The sequence below is a fragment of the Pristis pectinata genome, chromosome 6, assembly GCF_009764475.1.
Source record: "Pristis pectinata isolate sPriPec2 chromosome 6, sPriPec2.1.pri, whole genome shotgun sequence".
NCBI classification, from domain to species: Eukaryota; Metazoa; Chordata; class Chondrichthyes; order Rhinopristiformes; family Pristidae; genus Pristis; species Pristis pectinata.
In genome coordinates, this window is record NC_067410.1 from 38,096,709 (window position 1) to 38,116,193 (window position 19,485).

Sequence of the window (19,485 nt, forward strand, 5' to 3'; positions counted from 1 at the left end):
TGATCTTAAAGAGGTGTTTAAAATCATGGGGGGCATAGATGGGGCAAAAACACTCAGTCTCTTTCCCATGGTTGGGGAAACTAGAGGACAAAGGTTTAACGTGAAAGGGGAGGGAGTTAATAGGAACTTGAGGGGCCACTTTTTCCACACAGAGTGTGGTCAGTATATAGAATGAGCTGCAAAGGAAGTGATTGAGGCAGGTACAATAACAACTTTTAAAAGATAGTTGGACAGATACATGGATTGGAAAGGTTTGGAAGGTTATGGGCCAAATGTTGGCAAATAGAACTCGCTTGGATGGGGTATCTTGGTTGGCATGGACCACTTGGGCAGAAGGGCCTGTTTCTGTGCTGTCTAACACTATGAACTCTAACACATAAATGCAAATAAAAATCAACTTCAACTTGAATACTTGATTCAACAACATCAATGCTTGAAATCACTTAGAGGATATAAAGCCCAAAAATAGGCACCAGCTAATAATAGCTTATACCCTCTCTCCCCTGCACAGTGACTCATGCTCAGATACTGCACCAGCAAAGATGCAGTATCTTTCCCAGAAACCACTGTTCATTGTCGAGATGGTGAACAATTAGTTGGAAGGTCTCCTTCAATCTTGCCCTCGTTTCTTCTTGAAATGCATGCAGTTTTGAACAAAGGTAAGCAGGAGGAATTCAATCAAATCATTTCCTTCCACAATACTTAACACACACACAGGCATGTACAAGGCAGATACAAACAGTAACAGATATCCTTCCACCCATTTTCCTACACTCTCCCAAAAGAGGTACACATAATCCGATGTCATGGATGGACACAGATAATTTACACATGGCATTAAAGGTGCATGCGCGTGCCTCTCTGAAAGCCAACTGGTTTAATCCTGCACATGCCACTGCATTTTGTATTTTAGCCACTAAATTATTATTACTTATGGCTTACTGATTTGCTGTTTGAGTGGAAATACAGTGGGTAGCCAGGAAGTCCCCTGATATGAAAACACACAGAATATTCTTAAGAAAGACACACTGCTGCATGTTAACAACATTCAATATTAAGTGACCAAATAACAATTCATTTTTCCTGAAGGAATAAAGTTTCTTTTAAGTCAAGTGCAGCATCTATTCATATCATACAGATCAAGGACCCAGAAGAGGATTTTCGTTATTTTCTTTAACATCCAGCAACAAAATGTATTTTAAGCCAAAATGGTTATTTCTAACCTTGCTCCATCAGTATAAATCCTTGAGCCAGCTGCCTGTATTATTCTCTGTGGACAAAAATGACTGGCATTTTCATTCTGACACAGCACTTTGCAAAATAATGAGCCCAAACACTCAGTTCAATTTCCACCAATATTTTACTCAGTTCAATTTCCACCAATATTTTCATTCATCCAAAAGTAAATTTTAGTATTACAGGAGAATGGTTACATTAGATACTGCTCAGAATAAATCTTTATGTTGTGAATGGATATGCACATTCTATTTCAAGGTTCTCCCAGCCTTCCTCATTTTACTTTTGGTAAATCTATGACCATCCAAACATTCCTGAGTGAATGGAACCAAATACTGTTCACCTGTCAGCTCTGTGTTCCCTCACCTACATCCAGTTTCAATGAAGAAATGACATGGGTTTACATTCTCACACTTGTTTTCAAATCATTCTGTGACCTCATTTCTCTCTGTGTTATAACCTCCAGCTCTAACCATCTCTGAGCTGGTAATATACCTCCAATTCTGACACATTCAGTCTATCAAATGGTAGACATCAAAGAAAGCTACCCACAGAGCCCTAGACATCTCTGAAGTGCGAATTTCCCCTTTTCCAATACAATTGTCACCAGGAGTCCTAGTCATCCAGAAATGATGACCTAGGAACTGGGTAGCAACAAATTACATTATACAATTAGAGTCATACAGCAGGGAAATAGGTCCTTCGGCCCAACTGGTCCATGCCAATCAAGGTTCCCATCTGATCTTGTCCAATTTACCCACGTTTGGCCCATATTCCTCAAAATCTTTCCTATCCATGTACCAGTTCAAGTGCCTTTTAAATATTATTACTGTATCTGCCTCCACCACTTCCTCAAATTCTGACAGGGAACACAAACAAAAAGTAAAAATTTAAACAGAGCACAAGATAAAGACTGAATTATATTCTGCAAATGATGAAGAAAGATGCTCAAATAGCATAAAATAAGCTGTGTTGCCATCTTTTGATTCTCAAATACTTACCTGAGGAACCAAATACATGAAGACTTGGGTGGGGGGGGGGGGGGGGGGGGGGGAGGATGTTGTCAGAGGTTTTGTAGCAGTAATTATCACGCAGAAAAATTTACTTTCAATAAACCTTAACATTTTCTAAATATTTTGATGTGAGACTAGTGCATAGAAACTTCAAGTTCATTTTCACTCAACTGATTCCAACACAGAAGTGTGCAAAACAACAGAGGCTCTGGAGCAGGGCTGAATCACAGAGAGCAACTTCAAGATTACAGCAATAAACTCCAGAGAGCAGAAATATGAAAGTTGCTGTCAGTTTTGTTGTGCAATGATAGCAAACACCAAAAGTTTCATCATCGATGCGACCACAAAGTCTGCTGGGTTCAGGTCAAAAAAGTCATCGATTTTGCAAATGGATTGCCTCACACAAGAAAGCAGCCAGGGTTCTTTGATGGTCAGTGGATTCCTGGGCAAGGGATAGTGGTTGTGACAAATTAAAACAAGATCTTGTTCCATATTATTTGAAAGATTTAATAACTTTTGATCAAACATAGAGAAAGACTCATGCAAGTAGCTTCTGCTACTGCTGGTTTGAAGTTAAAGAGAAAACTACTGAGTTAACCATCTATCACATTATAATAGTGAAAACACATTATTTATTTTCAGAAACCAACTGTGCATTTGCCCAGAGTCAATACACTGCTATTTCAAAATAAGATATATTCTCTTTGGCTTCACATACTGAAAATTTGTTCTTCAGCATGAAATACTGTATATTGGTGGAATACATGTTCATGTGTTCCATGTGCAGAGTCTGCTTTTCACAGAGAAGGAGCTACTTAACATATCTGTAGTTCATGTACAGTATCTGATTCATCATAATGGTCTAGAGGTCCATTAACCACCCTTAATAATTAACTAGTTGTAAGGGGCAATCCATAATCAGCATTGCTTTCATAAGAGCACTCTGCTCAGCTTTGACTGTCAGGAAGTGCTATAAAAAAATCATAAAATTTGCAGATATATGCAGAGAATGTACATATGGGCAATAAATTTCATTTCCCATGATTAAATGACTGCTTGCCACCAATGGTACTGGGCATAGGTAGTCTCAGTTTCTATTTTAGCTGCAAGCAGGCTAGAGATTTTTCTTTATGTCACTGATCAGCGTGAATGTTCTTCAACTGGAACATTAACACTGGAATTATAGCTTTTTAACAATAGTTCATGCAAAATAAACCCAAGGCAACAGATGTTGGAATGATTCTGCAATTTAAATAAAGTTTGAATGATAAAAAAAAGCAATTTTCCTTGCATGATGCAGAGTTAGTGGTCTATAAGGTGATGTATTACACTGAATCTACACCAGCCTACCCCCAGCAGCCTCAGTGAAAGACAGCATACTCTTTAGGTTTGTCATTTTTTCTTGAGAAACATGCATGATTGTCCTGTTCTGTTTACAAATCTTTCTTAGCATTCATACCACAGGCCATCAGATGGTGAATACCAACTCACATATTTCCGATTAGATACTTTTCATTTTTTGAAGCAAGCAATACACTATCATATACATTGAAACAATAAATTAACATTTATTTTAGAAAATACACCCAAAAGAACAGCTTGTAGTTATTAACTTTACTCTGAAGGAACAACTCTTTCTATTCCTTCTTTTTTGCACTGTGTGGATGGCAACAGATTACATGCAGGTTTAAAGCACTAACAAAACTTCTACCTGGTTTCTTAATTTTTTTTCCTTGCTTCCACATTTGTCGTACCCTCTTTAACAACATCTTGACTGAGAAAATTAGCTTTTACAGAGACTGCAATAAACAGAATGTTGGCATTTCCCTTTGAGGATGCCCCACCAAATGACCTGATTGAGCGTTGGTGAAACTCATTGCACAGACCAGTTGAAAAGTTAGAAGGTTACCATCACTGGGTGTGAACCATGTGCCTGTGCAATGGAAATTTAGTCACCTGCCTGCTATGTGACATAACTGTTTTGTGGTGCTTTAAAAAAATTGCAATATCTTCCAAAAGATTCTCCAATTTTTTTTCTGTTATTTTTCAACTTAATAGACTCTTCCAAGTAAAAAGGCAGTTTACAAAATTTATCTTATCTTTTAGAATTTATTCAGACACTGGTATTTCAAAAGAAGAACGGCATCATGACTTGGCTTAAGACATCTAAATGTGTCCAACTATCTGACATTAAAGATGAATTGTGGCCCTGATTTGCTCCATTTAATAGTGTTGCCAAACCTATTAATAAGTTTGATTTTAAATTAATAAATTGTTGCCTTTTATTTGTTCATTACATTGTTCTATATTAACTGTTACAAATAATTACATTGGGCAGGTCTAAGGATTAAATTCTCTAGATAAGCAAAAAAGAATCAGCTGACTAATTTAAAAATGTTCCTTTGCTTTGATCCTGATGAGACTATTGGGTTGGCCTGGGGGCAGTTTTTGTGCAATCAATTCTTGTGGTTATTATTTGCTATTTCTTCCCCAGTTAGTTAGGTTTGATGATAACATACTCAGCTTCACAAAATTGTCACTTTGTCGTGAGGAAGTGAATAATTCCCTTGCTTTAAGAGGCAGTCACCTCATAGCAGTTTAAAAAATAGGTCATTTTTGAGTTATCCACCAACCCTTGAGCTATATGTAACCATTAACCTGTGGGGAAAAAAAACATCATAATTCAAGAAATCCAGCCACTTGTACAATTGGTAACAATTACATGTTTTCATGTTTCTGATTACATATCCTGCCTTACGATCTTTCATTCAAGCCAAAATGTTTATAAATTCCATTATGGACAGGCAGTTGTGACCATTGGTGTAGATTTGCTGTTCTTTTTTCCTCATTGGTCAAAGCAGCCTAGTTACATTGAAAAGAATTTATGAAATCACCATATGAAGTTTGCTAAGACAGTTTTTTTTATTGAAACAGCATATTCCAAGATCTTAGCTCCAGTGGCTAAACCAAGTTTGCATGAGAGAGCATATTTTTTCATGAAACAACTTGCTTTTCTAAGGTGCCTTTCAAAATCTCAATAAATATCTTTACAATCAAATGCTTTTGAATGGTATTCATTGTTACAGCGGATATAACACGCTATTCAATTTGTACATTGCAAAGTCCCACAAATACCAAACAGTTATCGAGTAGATAATCTGTTTAGCTGGTGATGTTTCGTGTGGGATAAATCCTGTCAAGGCCACTGGGAAAGTTACCATGTTCTTCTTTGAATGGTGCTATAAGGTGTCTTGAATCCAACAGAGCCTCAATTTAAAGAGTCATTTGGATGGCCTATCTGACAGGGCACTGTTCCTTCAGTACTTTACATGGAGCATGAACCTGAATTTGTACTCATCTCAGGCATCGAATTTGAAGCCATAATTCTTAGGCTCATGGGTGAGAGTGCAACTACTAACTTGCAGCTGAGACATTGTATAAATTCTCAATGCATTGCACAATGTGCCATTAAATCTTCAGTAATGCTTCCCCGACAAATAGCTGGCCAAGGTGCCTGCCCCAGACTCAATTGCTGAACTGAATCACCTGCCTTGAGTAGCAGTTGGTAGGACTACTGCAATGAGCAAAGTTATTTTCAAAGAAAGAGCATTCAGGGTTCCCAGTTCCATGACTTCTGAAATAAATGTCTAGACAGTGAAAATAATGTGCTGGAAATCCTCTCTCTCTCCACTCCATTTCTCATGATGGATAAGCATTTGCTGCTGTGCTTCCAGATTATTTCCCACATTAAGGAGGCACTACTTGCAGATAATGAATGCAAGAGGAAAAAAAGGGGGCAAAAGAAAATGCCAGACAAGTAAACCAAGTCAAGAAATGAATACATTAACAACTTTAAATGCTACATGCAAAAATTAACAACTATGTCATGGAATTCAGTGAATGGCAGAATAGGCTGAATTTTGCAGTCAGCAGCAATGGAACAGCCTTACTATACATCACGATTACAGCTACCACAGACATTTATCAACTTTTGCACAGCAACTTGTGATGATTCACAATGCACTGCAGTATGTTTACCTCTGCAGAGGGTCTGGAAATTGTGTAAACAGGGCAAACACCAATGGATCTCTTCAAGCAATCAGACTGAAGAATTTTCCCCTTTGCATTCAGGAACCAATATTTACTGGGAGGTAGGGGAAAGGGTCATGAGCCCAAAGGGGCAGGCAGGTTCAAATATTAAGTCAGGCCTTGACAAATTTAGCTGCCGGACTTGATTGATATTTGTCTTTACTTTTCCTACTTTTTGACAGCCAACTTGAGAGTCTGACTGGCTGTTGGCTGACTGGGTGGCCTTTGGTTCCATGCAATCATGGGGAGCAGTGAAAAGGGAGAGACCTATCAGTCAAGCCAATGGTTAAGATGAAGGATCACAAGGGTCTGTTGAAGTTTAAGATTGCAAAGGATAGGGTTGAGAATGGAAAGATTAAGGGGAGAAGGAAGAAAAGAATCAGAGGATGGAGTGAGAAAGATTGCAAGGGGAGACGAGACTGCAAGATCAGCAGTGGAGGAGAGACACCAAAAGGGAAAGGTAACCGTTTAAAAGCCAGTAGAGGTTTGGGTTATCTCTGTGAATCAATGTGGAGTGGTGGAAAATTCCTGTGGAGAGATGAACCTGGCAGGACTATGCACAACCACTGGGCAGGGGAGAGGGTAAAAGAGCAAAATATTTCAATACACCTGGAAAATACACCAGGGACATCCAGGAACTTGCTTGTACTTCTTCCATGCAGGAGTCCTCACCTCCCTTTTGTTTCCAGATTTCCTGAAGCTCCTTAAAAAATGCTTGGCCAGAGTTGAATATGAAGTGGAAATAAAGACTATGACATACAGAGTATTTAAATGATACTTCAGTTTGAATCTGAAAGGTAGTTGGTTCATGATGGATCAGGATCAAATTTGGGATTGCAAGATTTTCAGCTGACACAAACACAACTGTATTAGGGAATTAAAATTCACCCTTCAAAATCTGTACTGCAAAGGTAAAATTTAGATAATTAAAAGTCATCTTTTTTTTTAAACGCAAGCAGCAAAGAAAAACAGAAGGTGTCATTAGCAGAAAGACTTGAAAGGTGAAGTGAATAAAGTACTTCTTTAAAATCTCCAATTCAAATCCGAGGGAATGTGACTAAAAGTAGAGCTTCAGTACCAAAGAGGTTCTTAGCAGCACGTTAGACTTGATTAAGAAAAAAATCTGTTATTGAATCCAGAACCCTAAGAACCCTATATCCTTCTGATGATTAGTGTGCAATGAGTAAGCCATGCACTGAAACTTCATGCCCATCACTTATTCAATGTTACATCTCTCCAAGTTTAGATCAGTTTGAGAGAGCAGAACACCTTAAACATCAGCTTAGCTGCACATCTGTGACTGACAGAAGTTGCTGTATGATGCACTCCATAACAGCAGTGATGCTATTTGTGTCACCATTATTCTTATTGCAAATCCGATCCAAAGTAATCACCATCACTGAGATCATCATTAATTCTTGTTATGGTATCTTATTACACTAACATCACTCCTTTATGGCTTTCACTTGTTTGTTCTATTTTCTTTGTGACTGCCATCTGCCAATAAAACTGCTTGAAACTGTGTTTTGAAAATAAATTTGGCACTATCCAGTGGACAAATGACAAACTAAAGCTCAGAAGTTGACAATTAGACAGATAACTGTCTTCAATATAAATACTTTGACAAAAAGTGAGAACAGATCACCAGTTATGTGCAACACATCCAAACACCCATCTGATGGAGTAATCTCAGATTAGTGGCGCCAGTGTTAGAGCACAGTAACGTAGTGCAGGAAGTTGCTGGTGCTATTAGCAGAGGTCCAGATCAGGATAGGATCAAAACCACAAGCTTAGAAATGAGCAGCAATTTTATTATATTTCATTATCTACATTATCAGTTGTATTTTTTTAAAATCTGCTTTGATTTTTTTACTCAGTTAAATAATGAATGTCATTCATGTGTTTGAAAAATATGTCTGCTATAAACTGGAAACTCAAATGAATTGGCCTTCTGTAAGAAATTTCTGTCCTCATTGCAGCTGAAGACTCATTAGTCTCTTCATTTTAAATCTTTGTATTTAAACAAGACAATCTATTTTGAGTGTTTTAAATATTTCTGAACAGTTAAATTAAGCTTCTGTCCTGAAGTCAGTGCCTTCAAATGTAGGTGATCAATTTTGCTTTGAACCTGCACTCGCATTACAATGCATCTTTCACTGGGATTACTAATACAAAAAAAGAACTTGACTATCTGTAATTGTATCCTGAAATGCTTAATTTTAATATCAGTCATCCATACAATTACTGTTGCAGTGTGATCACAGTAAAATTACTGTTAATGATAGTTAAATACATGCCTCTTGCTAATATTTTGTACGCAAGATATCTCAGGTTTCACACTGCATGCATGTTTCATCTCTTAGATCCATTACTGAACCACTTTAATTACTACATTCTTGGCAGCAAATGCTCTGAATATTTATTTGCAATTTGAGGAGATCCCTTTCCATTCAAAGACTATCCCACTGGAGGTATCTCGACTTTAGGATGATATAAGATGCTGAACAGTACCACACAGACAACTCCTGAAATAAAGAGCAGTTCTAAATACCTTTACCCACTTGCTTGGATCAATTCATGTCTGTGATAACTATGAATGCCTTAAATAATATCTCCCCCTCAGTCTTTTGTCTTCAAATCTCCAATATCTTTCAACAAAAAAAATTGTCACTGCAACTGAGGATATTGAAATCCTTGGCAAATGTAAGTGTACAAGAAATATTATTTAGCAAGACAGCAGGTAACTAAAGCTTGTATTTACAGTTACTGGAGTTAAAAAAAAATCATAATAATTCTCTCTTAAAACTGACATCAACACTTATCTGATTCCATCATCATCACAAGCAACATCTTAAGTATCTAAATAGAGTAGCAAAAGCAATTTATAAAATAGTATAAAGCTGCACTTAGACAAAATATTTTTAGTACTTACCGAACTAAATGGGGAAAATCATCAGTTTCCTTTCCACTTTCTGTTACAAGTAGAGGTTCAACCTCATAGCAAGTCACTGCCTCTACTACACTGATCAACCACGCATAACAGGCCCTTATGAGTTGTCTGTACAGCTGGGAGATAATGGAACCATTTTCTCAGCTGGGACCAGACACTTAACTGCTATACACTGTGCGCTGTGTGTCTGTTCACTGGCACTAATCAGGAAGTACAGTGCTTCTCAAATGCATTTCCCGAAGCACCTACACAATTAGCACATGAATCACATGAACACACAGCAAGGTCTTCAACTGCTCTTTGCTGGATTCCCGAACAGATTAGGATTAGAAAATCCTCATAGCTCCTTGTAGTTTCTCATTGTCAGAAGCATTATGTTAAAGCACAAGCCTGCTTTATTTTGACACAAGCATCAATCTCACTAACAGTACATACTCCTGTTATGCTTTCCACATGTTCATGCATAACTGTTTCAATAGCTATTCTTTTAATTTAATTTGAATATTTTATATCTGATGAAAATATCACACCAAAATCATCAGAACATAGCTAACTTGCTGTAACAGAAGGCATTAAAATCTTCTGATAAAATTTACTTTATCAGAAAATTGCCAGACTCCTGCTTTGTCAATGCTATTTTAACGTGAGCAATGTTGTTTGAATACAGTGAACATGATAAATTTTAAAAAATATATATTTTGCTATACTTGCAGGCTTTTTAAATATTTATTTTGATGTTGAATACAATGCCTTGTAAAAGTGATATTCAGCCAACTCACTATGCTTGTATTGCAAAAAGCATTATTCATGTGAATATGCACTTAATTAAATGTCACTAAACATTCAAAAGGTTGAGGATGTTATTTGCCACAATACATTAAATGGGTTTGCACTGTAGTCCTGTTCCAAACCAGCATGGTTATTGGCACGCATGACAGTGTAATTTATTTTACTGTACTGGCAGTTTTATTACTCTGGTTTTCACTGCAATAAAACAATTTCCTGCTAGGGCAAAGATGATGTTGACAAAGTGCACTCATCTTATTTTGTGATAACTAATGTACCAAAGCATCGGAGGAAGAAGATTTTGAAGGTAAACACTGACAGTGCCTTTAACCAACAGGTTATGTGTCAATATTAATAAAGGCTGCTCCCTCTGTCAAATCTCGAAGCTACTGCAGCAAATTTGTGCATGGCATTCATTTTTAATACAAGAGATTTTGGTTAGGTTTCTCTAACTGTCAATGACTTACTACATGCTTTGCAAGGATGTTTTTCTATTGTATTTGAAATACAGCAACCCAAAATGTTAACTAGTGTTTTTTATGATGTCTTAATTGAATAGAAAAATACTAAACTATAAACAGGCTGCCGCACTTTCTAAAATCTGCTTAAAGATTATTGTACCAAGACATCTACTGCATTACAAATGGACGATGCACTTTTATTCCATTTTAAACAATATGCTAACCACTATTGGAAAAAAAATCTGCAAATAGCACTGGACACTCTTGGAACAACAAGCAGCTGCCATCAGCCTTCAACCTCAGAGCAACAAAGCTCCAAAGCAGTCAGTGGCTCTCGTGTCATAGGAAAACAATAGCTACTTCATTTAAGAATGTTTTAATTTTAATTTTAAATTTAATTTTAAGACTGTGGCCACGTAGAAGCCACGACCAAGAAAGCTCACCAGCACCTCTACTTCCTCGGGAGTACTCTACTTCCTACACCTTGCTGTCTTGGTGAAGCAGCCAGCATAATCAAAGACCCCACCCTCCCGGGACATTCTCTCTTCTCTCCTCTTCTATCGGGTAGAAGATACAGGAGCCTGAAGGTACGTACCACCAGACTTAAGGACAGCTTCTACCCCACTGTGATAAAACTATTGAACAGTTCTCTTTTACAATGAGATGGACTATGACCTCAGGATCTACCTTGTTGCGACCTCGCACCTTATGGCACTGCACTTTCTCTGTAGCTGTGACACTTTACTCTGTACTGTTATTGTTTTTACCTGTACTACATCAATGCACTCTGTACTGACTCAATATAACTGCACTGTGTAATGAATTGACCTGTACAATCAGTTTGTAAGACAAGCTTTTCACTGTACCTCGGTACAAGTGACAATAATAAACCAATAGCAATAACAATTTCATAAGTTACCCACTCCTATCCCATTCCGTATTTCAGCATTTCACATGAAGTTCAACAAGCGACACTGCCCTTAAACACAGCTGAGGCAATAATTCTGATTCCCGGCAACTTTTAAAGATATCTCGTGCAAGTGTTGCAGGCAAGAATGTTTATTCACAGTGTATGCTTGGGAAAAACTTCCTAATGAAATTTTCGCACTAGAGAATAATTTTCGTTGTCATAACTGAACACTGACATTTTATGGACTGGCAGAAAGGTAAGTATTTCTCCGATTGTAGTTTTAAGATAACTCCAATAGAGATTTAAAAAATACATTTCTTCAGGAATAAAAGCAACACACTGTGAATCAGAATGAAGAATCACATTGCCACTGAACTTAACATTTATTGGAAATTAATGTTTCCTGTATCAACACACGCATATATATTATGATTAACAATAAACCCCACTGGATGCGATAACTGATGACAATGCCATGAATGAACCTCCTGGCATTCATGAATACCATCACTCTGTGTATCATTTGCATATTTTTAAAGTCTCTCAGGAACTTTAAATCAGTAAAATCTGAATGATTCAGATTTGACACTGCAGCATCCACTAGAAGAGGTACGGCACAGCAGATCACATCTAAATCTACAACAAGTTCTTTTTATGAAAAGTGAAAGCAGAGTAGTGTTCAAACAAAAGCAAGGCATATATTACTCTCTGCAGGTCAGACAACAGAGATAACTTCCCTCAAAAGAAAATCAATTTTATATCATTTTCATGGAACAGTCAAATCATTTTTTGCAACTAATAACTTATTTGCTTCATAATTTTCTCAGTTATAGAAATCATTAATTGTTATTACAACAGATTCTGTTTTTCCCAAGCAGTTCACACAAACCCTTCTCAGAAACTTCCCTTTCTAAGAACTTGAGCCCTCTGCTGGCTGTATTTGAAATAATTTTCTCATGTCCATGTTGATCTCAGGTACATTCTTTCCAGTTTTATTGAATTGCAGTGCACAGCAAGGAATGAAACAAAGAGATTTCCAGTCTTCACTTTGAGTCTTGCTGCATAAAAAAATTATTGGGGGAACAGAATGGAATTTTGAACAGCTGGAATCAAGGCAAGGGGTGTCAACTCATTTGACCACACTGATGCAAAATCAATTCACTAAGCTTTTCTACAAAAGCAGTGGTTTAAAAACAATACTATTGCAGCCTTTTTAAGCAAGACGCAGTACACATTTAAACAATCTCAGTGCCGCTAATTAATCCTTACCAACGGCAGGGATCAAAATATACTGCTTTAACATGCAATGACATTTTAGAAGAACAATAGTGTTAAAATGGTGATGGCTTCCAACTATACAATATTATTTGCATGAATGGGGTAAAACTTCCACTTTAGGCATGCTGGGCAATCAAGTCACAAATGCACCCAAAATTGTGCGATATCTGAGAAACATATATAGCACAATAACAGATCTGATAACAAATCCAGTTCAAGTTTTTGCTCAGAGCTTTTTGTATATTGCCAAATGTAAAAATTGCCATGAATCAAGCAGAATTTTACAGGGTAATTGATTTTTACTTAAAAATTAGATCTTAAAAACACACCTTGATATACTTCAGTGGTAACTTGGGCTGTTTGATTAATATGGTGGAATATGAGCTTATCACAAAAATAGGATTTTAACCAGGTCACCATCAGTTAATAGTCAGATGTAAAAATAACTTCCAAACAAAAGCCAAAAGTAACCCTGTATCAGTTATACTGGTATTCAATAGACAATTTCTTAGTGAATTAAAGCAAATCATAATGGAAGACTTTAAAAACATGCCTAGTAGTGTTCTTCTTTCATTGTTATAGTCTCCTCAAAGGCCAGCAAATGAGCACAACAAATAACAACTCACAAAGGAGATTAATTTGATTTGGGATATGGCCAGATTTTTGTTTGGGGACAGCACAACAGTTTTGATCGGATAAGAGCTCTCACAAATTCAGTTATTACCAAGTTATGCTGATTTATTCAGTAACATCTGTAATATTTGGGCTAGTTTCACTGCTTACAAGCAAAATCACCTGAATAAACCATCATCTTGGACTATTTGTAGTTATTTTCATATTAAAGCAGCTCAACAGAAAAGTGCTTCAAATTTTACATCTTTGTCAGGAAAGGAAGAGGATGTTAAGTCTAAGAACTGAAGAAGGTTGAACATTTTGAGTAAAAAAAAGGTAAAAATATTAAGATGTTTCTCAGAGGCAGTGAAGTCCTTTTCTCTTTCAAATGCTTTATTCATTCCTACTGAGAAATAAATAATCTAACCTCTATTTATAAGAAAGGGTGTTGAGCAGCTTTTTATTTTCACTGTTTCAGACAAAGAATATATATCGATAACAATATTCATTTCCTTCTTTAAATGTGCTTGCAGTTGTACTGACTGGCACAAGCTGGCTTAACTTAAATAGAATTGCACCCACCAGAATTTATAATTTGGGAAAATCTCTTTGAATTTCTAAATAGTACATGCACTTTGGTTGTGGGAATAGCAGCTTTTGAGTGCAGAGGATTAACAATTTAAAAAATATATATCAAGTGTAATCTTACAAATGATAAAACTCATTCAGGTGCTCCTGTCAAATAGCACACTCCACCTGTTAGATCTTTTTATAACATGTCATCTTTGGCTATCGTTAATAAGTGCTCACTGGGCAGTCTGAAATTTATAAAAACACATATTAGGTTCCAACCGATCTGAGAATTTTCTCGGCAACTAGACAGTATGAAAGACAAAGAGCAAATACAGCATATAGCAAGTGTCACCATTCCTTCTCAGAATGCGGAAAATAATAATTGCAATTTTTACGGTAAAACTCAATTTAAACTTCACCTGAGATAAGCTCACGGGGAGTAAGATTATGTGACAGTTTGTTGCCATTTTTACCTCTGATAATTTCAGAAGTACTGGTGAATTGGGTCATGTCATTCCAAGAAACATTTCTTATGGGAATAATGATTTTAAAAAAATCAAGCCAACAGAACTGTCAATCAAATGCATAATTAAAATGGTCCCTGTGATACTTGTGTTTTGAAGATGCTTGAATCTAGTGGTCATAATAGAACCTGTTCCAAATACTTTGGATAATACAGTAAAATATTGTGTTGCTCTTTAACAATGGTGCTGGTAAACATTCAAATATCAATGCCTTTGAAACAACCTTCTTCACAATGGACTATAATGAATATTCTCTGCAGCTTGAGGAAGCAGCTTGCAGTAATTAACATTTCAAGTGACTGCCACACTCCTGAAAAAAAACTTGAAATACAAGGACTTTTTTTGTCTAGAGATATGAAAAACTCTCAATTCGTTTCCATTCCTATTTTGCTAAATCTTTGGATTTCCCTCTCTTACAAAATAGTTATATCAGAATATGTTTCAAACATAACTAATTGGCTTTAAAGTACTGATATAGTGAGGATTTGAAGGGCACTATAAAAAGTAAATGCTAGCTTACTTGCTAAAAATCTTAAATGCCACACAATGTCCTGCCAAACACAATGATTCTCACTGCAATTATAAAAAGGCCAATGCTTTGGAATGTTTATGAAAAGATGGACTAAATTGCACAATTCTTTTAATAAAACATACATTAAAAAAATCACAGAATTTCATGCAGTAAAGAACAAATTCCACACATGAATTACTCTGAAAACACATCTCTGCCAATGTCTTCCTCTCTTGTCCTTCTCCATATCATTTAATTCTTAATAAAGCTGAAGGACATCTCAAGAGTCAAAAAGTTTGCAATATACAAGAACCTTCCCATATTTTGATAAACAGGAAAATGAAAAGCCTGTCGATTGTTCCTTTCTCTATCAGATCTCCTCCTACTTTGGCAAAGTGTACTCAGTGTTACCATTTTCACACCCATTAGAACTTACACAAAATCACAGACTAATACAACACAGGATATGGCATTTGGCTCTTTCAAAGAGCAACCTCATTAGTCACCTTCCAGGCTCTTTCCCCTCTTCTCCACAACCTTTTCTTCTCAACTTGTTATTCAATACCCTTTTGCAATCTCTCATTCATTCTGTTTGTACTCACCTATCAGGCAGTACACTTCAAATTCAGAGAGCATAACCTCCTGGCTTTCATAATCTATGCCTCTACTTAGAAAGCCTACCATCCCATATGTTTCATTAACTTTTCAATTGAACCAACACTGCCACCTTCAAAGATTTGTGCACAAATACTCACATGCCTCTCTGCTCTTGAAGTTATATTACTTTCATGCTCTAATAATGCTGTCCCCATTTTCATTACCACTGTGTTAAAAAGAAGACTCAAAGGATAATATACTGTACCAACTCAATTCTCGTCTGGAGATGTAAAACTGTGAAATTTTATATCCTCTTCAATCTCTCCCCTCTATTACAATCTTAAAATATTACTTTTGAGATCAAATTTGACTTTATGACGAATTAGTGCCTTCTGATAAATTTACTTTTACTTAGTGGTGTTCGGAAATGCAGAGATTAGCATTAAATCCTGCTTTCATAATATAAATATTGGTCCAGAATTTGCTGCAAAGATAATGGTCTGTGAATTATACAGGCAGCTCTGTATTGCACTGGTCTCCAATTCCATCAATGTACAAAACAGTAAATGAAATGTGGTGAGGCAGAGAGGCCCTGAATTGTGAGTCACCAGAAACAGCAACATCAGCTTCTCTTGTAATTACTACAAGCATTTCATGGAGTTGATGTATTCACACATTAATTGCTCATTAAACATCAGAAAACTGGGTCGATCCAGTAAACAGTAATGCAAATACCCTTATCACAATGTGATAATTGTTAAATACTACCAATCAACTTTATTTGCCCAAAGAGTGTGGATTGAAGAACTGACAAACATAATTATATATCATTTTACTTTGCAGTTTTTCTCCTTTTTCGTTGTTTTTATTCTTCTGTAGCCCAGTTCTTTCTCTTTCTACTTCTTTCTTTTTGACCAAGATTTGACATTGAATTCACCACTTTCTACTCACCTATCTTCTAAACAATTAAATATTATTGGATCAGGGCAGATATTGCTTACATGGTCTGTTTCCCTCCCAGTGCTATTATTACCTTGTTCATCCACAAGCACAACAAGAAATTCTATCTTACACCAGTAAATTCTCTGCACTGTTGATTGGTTATGAATGTTTATGGAGGCTGGAGTGTATATCTCGACACTTGAAACGTATCAATGCGGTATGCTAAGGCAAGTTAACATTCTTGTGAATGTGTCTACACAGAAAGAAAATGAATGTGACTGGTTGTAGAGTAATGATCAGCTTAAAAGAATTGTTAATGAGTGAGAATAACCATATAAATGCAATTTGAAGAAAGTCAAGAAGAGTATTTTTTTGCTGCACTTGCATCCACTAATACTGATCATATAGAAATTTTTCTTGATATACCTTTGTATTCAGATGAGCTTGGAGTAAGTTTTGAAAGTGTCGTGTAATGTGCATTGTTTACCAATGATTTCACATGTCTTTGCCAAGGTTAATGCAGGTTGCTTAAAAAATTTCTTAGATTCCTATTGTTCACAATACTGAGCTGATCAGCCATAAATCTGTGAATGATCTCTCCACACGGCATACATAAGAAAATGTTGAAAGTTCTATGTGATAATAGAGCTCACATGTGGATTTGAATTCAAACCTGTCAAACCTAACAAATCAAAGCAACATAAAATTAAGTATTGATTTGCAGCAACCATAAAGCCTAACCTGCTTGGCATCTGTTTATTAAATGGTTTATTTTGCAAAATATTACAACCGCACATTACTTCATGCCAACACTATCTTTTATTTAAATATGAATTTGCATAATTGCAAGTCTATTGGCAATTAACTGATAGTCACCATAAGTAGGGTATGCTAGGTGTTAATTAAAACAATGTCTTTGGGGTTGAATGACAAATTGAAAGTGGTTTGTGTCTCATACATAATACGAAGGAAAGGCAAGTAGAATGAGCTTAGAACACAGAGAGTAAAATTGGAAAAGTGCAACTGTATGGGGTCAGAATGAAATTCAAGTTGAGACAGAGTGAAATTTCTATGTTTGGAATATAATTTTTTTGAGCAGAAGAAACTAAATACATCTGAAAATGTCAGCAGCAGAAGGAGGCCAGTGATGTGTTATCCCTGCAGATTATAAGAGTTTCAAGCACCAGGTGTTGACTTAGTCAAACAGAATTGATGGAAGCTCAGGTTCAAAATTTCAGAACTGAAGGAAGACACAATTGATGGATCATGGAGAGAGAGCTGTTTTTGGATTGAGACTTTGTGATAGGGAAGTCACATTTCAGACATTGAAGGAAGCAGATTAACAAGAGTGCTCAGAATAGAAGCTACACCTAACTGGGTGAAAAGGCTCAAGGTGAGAAGAAATAAGGGATGAACTGAGGCTCAGAATTTGGAGCAAAACTACATATATAGTTGGGAATATCAATTTGCTGGTTGACACCGGTAATATAATCTTTTGAATTCGGGACCAAAAACTCCCAGGTATTTATTTACCTCCTGGCTACTTAAGTAAGGGCAATACTCTGAGAACTGGGAAAGGTATTGCAGTTCAGAAGTGGAGCAGTTAGTTCTGCTGCCTCAACTCCAGATATGCTAATTCAATCCTGATCTTGGGTTTTGTTTGTGTGGAGTTTGAACTTGCTCTTCGTGATCATGCAAGCTTCCCTTTGGTGCTCCAACTTCATCCCACAAGCCAGCAATGCCACAATTGCCACTGTCAAATGTGCAGGAATGTAAGAACCTGCAAAGAGCAGTGGACACAGCCCAGTACATCAATGGCACACCCCTCCCCACCATTGAAAGTATCAATATGAGGTGCTTCCTCAAAGGCAGCAACATCTATCATCAAAGATCCCCATCACCCGGGCCATGCCATCTTCTCGCAGCTACCATTGGGCTGGAGGTACAGAAGCCTGAGGTCCCATACCAGGAGGTTCAAGAACAGCTACTTCCCTTCAACCATTCTGTTCTTGAACCAACCTGCACAACACTAATCAGTACCTCAGTTTAGCAACACTATGACCAATTTGCATTACAATGGCCTTTGTTTTTTTTGTTCTAATTGTGTCCTTTCAAATTGTGTCCCATAAGTCTTTTGTTTAATTTATGTTTTTCTTATGAATGTTGCGTCTCTGATGCTACATGCCAGTGATGCTGGTACAAGTAAGTTTTTTCATTGCACCTATGCATGTACTTGTGAGATGACAATAAACTCAAATTTGACTTGATGAATTTCCCCTCATGCAGATGGGTGACAGTAGAATCGGAGGGTGGGGGTTAGTTGAACCTGTGTGAGAATAAAATGGGATGAGTGTATATGGGTGCATAACGGTAGATTTCCATGCAATATATCTCTGTGAAATCTGTAATGAACAGAGGGGGCAGGAAGGTGGCTAGTCATCAGCACCATTGCTGTCAGGGATGAGAGTTGTTTGACTTGGATTAGCTTTTTCCAGAAAAGTTGTGCTTATCAGCAGGCAGAACAGTGAAATAATAATGTATTTAAACTTAAGAGGAAAATGGGGGATAGGACTGAGGCTGGAGTGGGGGAGGCAGGGGGCGGGGGGCGGGAAGGCATGGATGCTGAGGGGAGAGAGTGGGAGAAAGAACTAACGGGGAGAAGTTATGCAACAAACAATCTGCTGGAGGAACTCAGCAGATCAAGCAGCATCTGTGAGGGGAAAAAAATTGTCCTTTCCCCTCACAGATGCTGCTCGACCCACTGAGTTCCTTCAGCAGATTGCTTATTGCTCCAGATTGCAGCATCTGCAGTCCCTTGTGTCTCCATAAGAGAAGCTATTATTGAAGAGAAGCAGATGTAAATCATGTTTCTGCATAAATACAATTTAGTAAGAGGGGTGAGGAGAAGATGAATAAAGTTAGATGGACTAATTATCGATGGAGTAAGGGATGAAAGGAAAGGCAGCAGCTGGAAAGTGCAGTCATGGGGAAATAAGTGGCAAT

The 19,485-nt window shown here is 37.0% G+C and overlaps 1 protein-coding gene across 3 annotated transcripts in view; it reads right to left on the reverse strand.

Moving 5' to 3' along the window:
• Positions 1-19,485, reverse strand: part of LOC127571688 (contactin-4-like) — a 1,728,143-nt gene that overhangs the window by 1,007,240 nt on the left and 701,418 nt on the right. Inside the window, exon 1 of one of the 3 annotated variants that reach the window (XM_052018294.1) lies at positions 9,271-9,450. The exons of the other annotated variants lie outside the window; for them this stretch is intronic. The gene's annotated coding sequence lies outside the window, so the exon portion shown is untranslated. Of the gene's footprint in view, positions 1-9,270; positions 9,451-19,485 lie in introns of those variants that run through there. 3 annotated transcript variants of the gene reach the window in all.